The sequence below is a fragment of the Silene latifolia genome, chromosome 11, assembly GCF_048544455.1.
Source record: "Silene latifolia isolate original U9 population chromosome 11, ASM4854445v1, whole genome shotgun sequence".
Lineage (NCBI taxonomy): Eukaryota > Viridiplantae > Streptophyta > Magnoliopsida > Caryophyllales > Caryophyllaceae > Silene > Silene latifolia.
In genome coordinates, this window is record NC_133536.1 from 47,517,080 (window position 1) to 47,526,516 (window position 9,437).

General features: G+C 37.9%; 1 non-coding gene across 1 annotated transcript; it reads left to right on the forward strand.

Annotated features, from left to right (window-relative positions):
- Positions 1-6,315: 6,315 nt before the first annotated feature.
- On the forward strand, positions 6,316-6,422 carry LOC141616222 (small nucleolar RNA R71). Its single transcript, XR_012530580.1, has one exon. It is a non-coding gene; the product is annotated as a small nucleolar RNA R71 (small nucleolar RNA).
- Positions 6,423-9,437: the final 3,015 nt, after the last annotated feature.

Consider the following 9,437-nt stretch of genomic DNA (forward strand, 5'->3'; position numbering starts at 1 on the left):
ATATCTGCACGATATGAGATTTTGGTGGAGAGTTAGATGATGACATAATTAAGAATAGTATTGGAAAGAATGTTGAGGTAATTTTGTTGATGGATTCGATGTTCGTTATTTGGGATGTTAACCAGAGATAGAAAAGAAATCGTGATGTTTAGAGATGAGTGTAAGAGGTTTGATATCCGGACAGTGGTAGTGTTATGGTTTGTGACTAGTGGTTAAGGGTGATGGTATATTAGAAAGGTAACAATTCTAAAGAGGTTGATTTTGCAGAGACCAGATTGCTATGTATGGTTGTGAGAGAGTATAAGGTATGGTTATATGAGGCGGTTGTTAGTAGTTGAGTATTACTAGTATGGTTATATTTGGCATGAGTTGATGGTTATGCGAATGGGAGAACGTGTTATGAGGGGCATACGAGTTAAGCTCGGGTGAGAGGTAATTTTTTTTAAGGTGGTAACTTACGTGATCAGGATTGACTGGTTGGATGTGATTACGGGTCTGTGATATATATATATATATATATATATATATATATATATATATATATATAAATGTTTGTGTGAGGTTTTGACCTCACAAGACGTGATATGGTGTGATTATCATAAAGTTGTTATTTGAATGTTCTGTAATGCATGTTGGGTACGCTAATCTAATTGAATGATGATTAAAAAGGTAATAATTTGAGTGATCTGGCATGACTGGTTATACCTGTATATATTCATGATACATGACAATTTGTGATATGGTAAGGGGATAATATTCATGAGGTTATTATCTATTTAATTCATAAAATATATTGCGTTGTGATTTAGTAAAGTGGATTTGAGTAAGTTTTCCTTGTCTGAGAAGTTATTCTGAGTCAGTGTTTATGGGAATTGTATGCAGTTGTGATGTCTATCGATGTGGTTGTTGTGCCTCGGGTGGTGATCCGGGCACGGTACATAGTATGGGGGTGCGGGTATTTTCGCACTACAGTGTGGCTGTTGGTGGCGGTGTTGCGATGCCGTCACCGGTTGTGGTGGAGTAGGCGGGATGATTATGATACGAGTTCTCAAAAGTACATATCAGTTATACATAGTTGTTGTTTTGTTTGTTGTTGTTTCCGGTGAGTTTCAGTTTGGACAGATAGACTGTTGTTTTGTTTGTTGATGTTTTCTTTACCAGGTTAAGTTTGGGAATGAGGGTAGAGTACGGTATGAAATAGAGTTGTATATGTTTTCGTTGTTGTCATGGTATAGTGACATTCTGTTGATGGGACACGGTTGTGAGAGTTTGTTACAGTAATTCTGATCTTGTTCTAGATAAGGCTTTCGTAGACTTGGTAATGGCAAGTGATTCGTAAAACATGTGTGGTAATGACTTGAAAGATGCAAGGGGTTCATAATCCTTTGTGGAGACAGTGAGTGTAGGGTGTGTTGGGGGGAATTAGTGTCATGTTAAGTTATGTATGAGTTTTGCGGTAATCAAGGAAAGAACTTGAGGATCTAGTGTGAGTGTACATAACGAGTGTGGATCGTGAGTTATGCTTTTGGGAGATAGGTGCTTTACATAGAGAGGTATGTTGTTTTGCAGTAATAATGGAGAGTTAGTATGGTGATTTTTCTACGAGTTTTATGGTATAGGTTAGGTGATGGGCCGAATGAGTTGAGATATGAGAAATGTTTAAGTAAGAGAGCTTTGGATATATACATGGCGAGTGTTTAGATTATAGGTGGCTATCTTTGACATGCGGTGGTGATGAGGATAATGAGACGATATAGCTAGGATTTAGTATTAATGAGTTACGAGGACGTAACATTTATCTTAACAGGAGTAGGATGCGATAAAAGAGATTTTGATGGTTGTACATATGGTGGTATATTTTTGGAAGTAGAGTGTTGGTGTAGCATAAAGGACGGATATTTGTTTTGATTTTATTAAAGGTCATGACAGTTGGATGATGATGTTATGAGTGTGAGTAAACTTCGAGGACGAAGTTCCTTTTAAGGGTGGTAGAATGTAACATTCCGTTTGATGTTTATGAGTGTCTTGATAGTGGATTTTCTAGTGGATAATAGGTTAGTGAATCGGAGCTAGAAGCGTTAGTGGACGGTAGTTGGTAGTGTATGGAGTTGGTGTCGGGAGAGTCTATGACGTAGTTGATACGATATCGTGAGCCATGTTGTGGAGGTAGGAATAGTTGGTGGAGTTGGTGTTGAGAGTTCATGTTTTGATAGGTTGGGGTTTTGTTTTGAGTTCTTAGTTGCGTTGTTGTGTCTTGATCGAGTCAGTATGTTTGTTGTATGTATAGGTTGAACTTCGGGGACGAAGTTCTTTTTAAGGAGGGAATACTGTAATACTACGGTTTTATGAGTCTTTGGGTACTCTATCAAGTAGGCCTTACTCAGTCGAGTAAGGGTAAGTTGCGTTTTAAAATAGTTTCTGACCTGTTGGGTACTCGATCGAGTAACTAGGATACTCGATCGAGTAAGGGGGTACTTGATCGAGTACCTTAGATACTCGATCGAGTAGCCGGTTTACGGGGAGTTTTTCCCGGGTTTTGTTAATTATGCGATTAAGATATATAACCTTTTTCGTCATCATTCTAAACACTTTTACAAAACCTAATTTACTGTCAAAAAGAGAAAGCAAGGAAGTTCATCATCTTAATCGCATTGTTAGCAAATCCCGGAGTTTGGAAGGTCGGTTTTCATCGTTTGTTATACCGTTGAGATCCTTGCGTCAAGGGTAAGATCTATGTACCCTTTTTGTTATCTTTCCTTTATGTTGGTTAAACCCTAATCTAGGGATTTGGGGGTTTTTGAGTAGTTTGTGATTTGGTAGCATTTGTATGTTCTATGATATGAGGAGGTTTTGTAGAAGAAGCTTTTTGATACAGCTGTAGAGACCGTCTGATAGTTGTGCTTTCCAGGTAGGATTTCCTACTCAGTATTAGTCCCATAATGGGATGATTGTTGATGTGTTGAGATTGATTGTTTGATATAGTAATTGTATTGTGACGGTTGTGATTGTGATTGTTGTCTATGGTCCTCGAGGCGTGTCCTCGGCTGAGTGGGGTCACTTGCGGGAGTGGCTTCACGCCCTAGTTTTGCCTTCTGTGGAACCCGCCACAGAAGGGATGTGAACATTAATGGACAGGGTTATCGCTCATTATGAGGAGCGGGGATTTGGTGGGTACGGCTGCGGTCCCCCATCGGCGGGCTGGTCCAAAGGACGATGTCGGTGATTGAGATTGTTGGGATTGGTACGGTTGTGTGTGTGTGACGGTTAAGCTGTCTGTTTATCTTATTGTTGATATATTGAGTTGTGTGATTAGTACTGACCCCGGTTGTTGTTTTGTAAACATGCGGTGATCCATTCGGGGATGGTGAGCAGTAATTGAGCAGGTTTGAGTTGAGTACTGGGATAGCTGGGATGTGCCACCGTCTGATGATAGAAGTCTTCCGCTGTAGTCTTTTAGTTTTATGACATTTCAGTATTTTAGTAGACAGTTGGTTTTAGGAACTTTTACCCGTATTTTGGGATTTGGTTTCAGTTGTACTTTTCACTAAAGTTATATCATTTAAGTTGTTTCATTATTGTCTTATGAATATCATGCCTCGGGTAACCGAGATGGTAATATCTTCATACCTGAGTGGTCCTGGTAAGGCCCTTGAAGTATGGGGTGTTACAATTTGGCTTACTCAACCTCATGTCTTCTTTATCAAATATCACACTTTTATACTCACAAGAGCTCAATGAAATTGGCTTTTCCCATTTTTCATTTTCCATGTCAAAAGTTACTACTTCAAATTCACATTCATGATCAATATCCAAGGAATGGTGGGGAGTGATTTCTTGGGATTCTTTCATTTGGGCAATTTGAATTGACAACTCCTTACCATGGGCAACAATGCCTTGAAGAACATTGTCCCTATTTTGGCTTTCCTCTAGCATTTGTTTGAAGAAGTTTTGTTGATCTCCCATCATTTGGAGAATCACATTTTGAATAGGTTCATCATCTTGTTGTGGGTATGTGTGAAAGTGCTCATATTGTGGCATTTGGAATTGATTGTAAAGTGAGTTTTGGGTAGGAGGTTGTTGTGGATAATGGATGTGGTGATTTTGGTGGGAAAAATTGGGGTAGTAGTTAGGATTTCCATTGTATGAGTTGTAAGGTAGGTTTGTGTTGACTTGTTCCTCAAACTCCCATACCCATAGTCATACTCAAAAGATCCAACATATACTCCATATGTCAAGTCTTGAGCCATCATAGCTAAGACAAGGAAACAACTACAAGCATGGAAACTACACAAAAACGGTAAGAACAATCCTTGAGGAACAAGTTCCTCAAGGTGAAAGCAAAATCAAAATAGACAAACAAGTAAGAACTTAATCACATAGCACCATCCCCAGCAACGGCGCCATTTTGATGGAGTGATGTCGTCGGGTCACATCCAATCAAACACATTTATAATACTCAACAAACAACTAGTTAGCGGTAGGTCGAGGTCGATCCATGGGACGGTGTGCTTTGGGTTCTAAGTCTATCTATCTCAATTTATGCTAGTGTCACAATTTGTTTGGGTTTGTAGTTGTGTTCTAGCCTAATGCAAGCAATAAAGTATAACAAGCAATGAAATACAGGATGTAAATAAATGATTAAAAGTGCTAGGATATCATGGGTTCATGGGGGATTCATGGAAGTTGATCATACAAACATGTTTACAAAGTTGCAAGCAATTTATGTTGTAAAGGAACCGAGTTGGTTTATGTCTTACGGTTCTTAGGAAGAGTTGGGTCCCGGAGCCGAATCGATTAGATTGTACAACACCTACAAGTCGACTTACTTTCCTCCTAATCACTTCTATGCATGGTCTAACAAGACTCGAGTTGGTTTATATCTTACAAGTCAAGTTGAATAGATACGAGATGGTTGTAAATGCAAGGATTCATAGGCTTAGCATTTCATCAAACATAACATGTGCATAAAGTTGAGATCACAACAAGCAAGCAATTTAATTATGAAAACATATTAGATTAAGCATGACTAATTCCATGTTGGTTTCCCCTAATTACCCACTAATCCTAGCTAAAACACTACTCACTCATTATCATGAGAAACATGTCATTAATGGTGTCAATCATCACAACAAGTATAAACATGATAATAGAATGAAGAAATGAACAATAAAGAGTAAAGAGTAAAGGAATTATACCAAACTTGAGATGATGCAAATAATAAAGCAAAGAATAAAGGAAGAGAACTTAATTGATTGATGAAGGGTTGTCAATCCTCCAATAATAATCCAATAATCTTCAATTACTCAAAAGTAATAAACTTGAACAATAATTAAGGAGAGATTAATGTGAAATTTGTGGAAAGATTAAAGAGTCATCTATTATAATCTACTCCTAATCTAATCTAAGAGGATTTTCTAATGTGGAAGCCCCCTTTGATTATCATCAAAATGGGGGTATTTATAGTAGTGCTTCATTAGGTTAACTAAGGCTAAATTAGTAATTAACAATTCTAAGTTCTAAGCAGGGAATCTCTAGTATTTCGGAGAGATGGGCATCTTTGCTGAGGACGCCACAATCCGGTCGTCTAAGAGGTTAATCCGTTCGGATTGTTGCATGGAGAGACGAGCGTCTTAAAGCCTTGGACGCTCGGATTCAGGGCTTCTTGGACGGGCGTCTTTGCTTCTTGGACGGGCGGATTCTTCTTCAGAATCCGTCTCTTCGCAAATTCCTTATTCTTGCAATGTTAGTCTTTGGTCCTTGCCCTTCCTTCAATACCCGTTCAACCAAGATCGTCAATGTCCTTCCGAATAGACTCAAGAGACGGGAATTTTCCGCCTAATTGTCTCCTTTCCTACAAATCAAACACAAAGTAATAGGAAAGCAAAATAGGAAGCATTTGACGGGAAAAATGGCTATGAGACGCTATAATAATATGCAAAATAGGCTCAAGTAGGGGACTAAATGTGCGCAAATATGAGTCACATCAACCGTGCTGTAGTATGACCATCAATACCACATTTTTCACAAGAAACCTCCTGTTAAACCATGGTATGGACCATTTGCTACTTACCTAAAGATTGGGATGTCTTCAATTCGGCAATTTGGGCAGTTAAGGCCACCAACTATGCTACAATTTCACTATCTGAACCATTCCCTCTCGTACTTCCCCTTAGGTTACCATACTCATCTATCAACTTCCAGGCAATATCATCATTAGTGTTATTTTGGAATCTCCCACTAGCAGAGGAGTCAAGTAAAGCTCTATGATCGTCATATAACCCATTATAGAATTGGTTGGAAATGAACCAAATCTGCAAGCAATGGTGAGGAACAGAATGAACCAGTCTCTTGAAACGGATCCAAGCCTCATTAAGGTCTTCTGTAGCACCTTGTTTAAAACTTGTAATCTGACTCCGTAGTGCATTAGTGTTATGGGGTGGGAAAAACCTCTTGTAGAATACAAGAGCTAAGGTATTCCAATCAGTAGCACTATGAGCCTCCATATCCAAGTCTCAGAGCCATTCGGCCACCGCATATCGCAAGGAAAAAGGAAAGAGAACCTGTTTCACTTGATCTTGAGTTACTCCAGTAGTTATTGGAATGGAGCAATAATAATCGGCAAACGTCTCCATATTCTTGCCAGGATCTTCATTAGCTTTTCCCCCAAACAAGTTTCGTTCCACCAAGTTGATGTAGGATGGACTAATCTCAAAAGTGTCCTTATCTGTAGTAGGAAGCATGAATCCCTTGGGGATAGAAGTCAAAGTGGGCTTAGAGTGACTAGCAAGAGTCGGCATCTTAATTGGTTATGTGGCAGAAATTAGCATGTCCTCTTCTAAGGACTGATCTTCTACAAATGTAAAAATCTCGTAATAGGTGTCAAGTGTACTCAAGTCTTCCACCTGACTAATTTCTCTCTGAAAATTCCGTCTGTACCAAAACGTCCTCTCTGGTTCGGGATCAAAAGGTATAATCTCCGATCTGTTAGACCTGGACATAAACAGAACTAACAATAAAAATATCAAACCATCTCAAGGAACTAATGCTCCCTCAGATGAAAGATAAAAATAAATAAAAACAAACAGAAAAATTGTTTCCTTTCCGGCAACGGCGCCAAATTTAATAAGGCTAAAGTCGTGTCACCTATATCAAAATAAACCTAACTTACTACTAACTAATAGCTATCGGTAAGAAGGGTCGAATCCAGAGGGAGGCGAGGTAATTGTTCTAGTTTGTTGATATTTAAGTCCGTTTTTTGAAAGGTTGTTTGATTGATTTCTATAAACTAATTGCAATAAAGTAAATAAGGAGAATTCAATAATATTAAAAAGTCTAGGGATCGCGTTCACTAGGCAGTTATCCCTGTTAGGTTCTTTAACTCTCTTATTAGACATATCTAATGTAGATCTAAGTTACTAATTAATTTATATGTGAAGAATCTAGTTGCATGAAAACATAATTGAATAAAAAGAGAAAACGATTATTCCTTAAATTTAAATGAGACGGAAATATGGGCATAAGATAGGACCCCTTCCTATACTTGTTCTTGAGCTTAATAATATTAGGAATGATCCTCCAAGATCACCAAGTCTTCAAAGTAGAAGACCTCCTCTTAGTTGCACCCAAGAACTTACCCAAAACTCTAATAAATATTGACTAGATATCATATTAGAGTATCCTTGAATTAATATGTAAAATACTAGTGATAATACTAATCTAATTAGTTTTGTATTACTAGTAAATCTATGAGAGAATTTTTAGAAAGAAGTTCTATGAATTTTCACATGCAAAAAAGTGAAGTGAAAATGAGCAACGAAAATTGCTCAATATGTGGGTGTGAACCGTCCAAGGCAAAGGAGAGGGAGTTGTGGGTTGTGTTTTGTGCCCAATAGAATTAAGCATAGATTAGACAAATAGTGTAATGGGAAGAGCACCCAATGGAATGCATGTATTAGTAATAATTGTGTCTAACAACACACAATCACACTACCATTTACACGGTCCAAATGACCCATTTACGGGTCCATTTTAGTTCTTATATTTGTCGCACAAATACGTTAATTTCTATTAAATATTGCTTTATGTTTAGATGCTTTCCGATTAATTTCGTCTAAAACACTCCGTAAATATACGTGTACAGCTACACATATATTTTATATACTAACATTAATCACATTAGTAAATTAGAACTAATTTAACAATTAACCATTTAATCATGAATTCCCGTCTTAATTAATTTATTATTCAATTATCGCATAATTAAATTATAACTGCCGCGCCTTGAGTTCATAACTCGTTATCTCTCTAAATTAAATTAATCGACTAACTCCCAGTTAATTTATCAAGGAACTAATTAAACTGTATCTCATACAATTAATTAGCTTTCGTTTTGGGGTTCATTGCTTTAGGTGTGACCTTAAGGGATAAACTGATCACCACAGTCAAACGACAGTAACGTCAAACACTAGTCAGCCAATCCTTACCGATAAATGTTGACCAGTTGACTATATAATGTATCATCCCTTATGTATTCTTCTTATGAGATTTAAATATGTAATCGCACTATTGTTGAGGATACATACTCCAACAATCTCCCACTTGTCCGAGACAAGTGTGCGTCACCAATTCTCTTGTCCTATTACATCTCCCACTCAATGCAAGGTGTCTTGCAGGTCGTACTTGCATGTGATCATATCTAGAGTGGTTTTCTCGATCTGGAGAGTAACTGTTTGACCGAAATTATCTGCCATAGATACCTTCCGAGGGTGGCCACGCATTTCCATTTCACTACTCCTTAAGTGGCCCTGAGATTTAGATAACCCTGACAAGGGGGTGGACAATTCCTATCTCACTATTCTCTTTGTTCAGCCACAGTTCATGATGACCCAAAAGATGCCCATTTGCACTCCATTTTCGGAAGTCGTAGAGCAAAAATCAAAGTCAATCAGAAACTATGCCAACTTGGGCGAACAGTCTCTAGTCAAAGAATTGACTCAAAAGAATACTATAGTAGCTCTCGCCACGACCAGGCTATATAAAAATTACCAAAACTTTACAAGCGGTCACTGCCCAACAGAGGGTCCCATAGAGTCTGCCTATGTGATCGACTAGTCATCTCTTATGACCCTATGACACTTAAACTTGCTATCAATCGACTCACATTCTAGTCACTAGTAGACGTCACCTCATATTAGTGACTAGGGGCCAATACTATGTTAATACAATTCACTTTAATAGGGTTCAATGTTGTCCTTAAAACCTATTTGGATATAACAAAGGAATGTAAAAGAGTTTTAAAATAAAACTCAAACGATAAATGAGATTTATCATATACGAACAAACAAAACAATGTGATCATTTCATATCTCATAATCTAATACAAACTAGGCATGCGTTTAAGACCAATGGAAACTACATGTTGGTCATGCTTAGCCTGC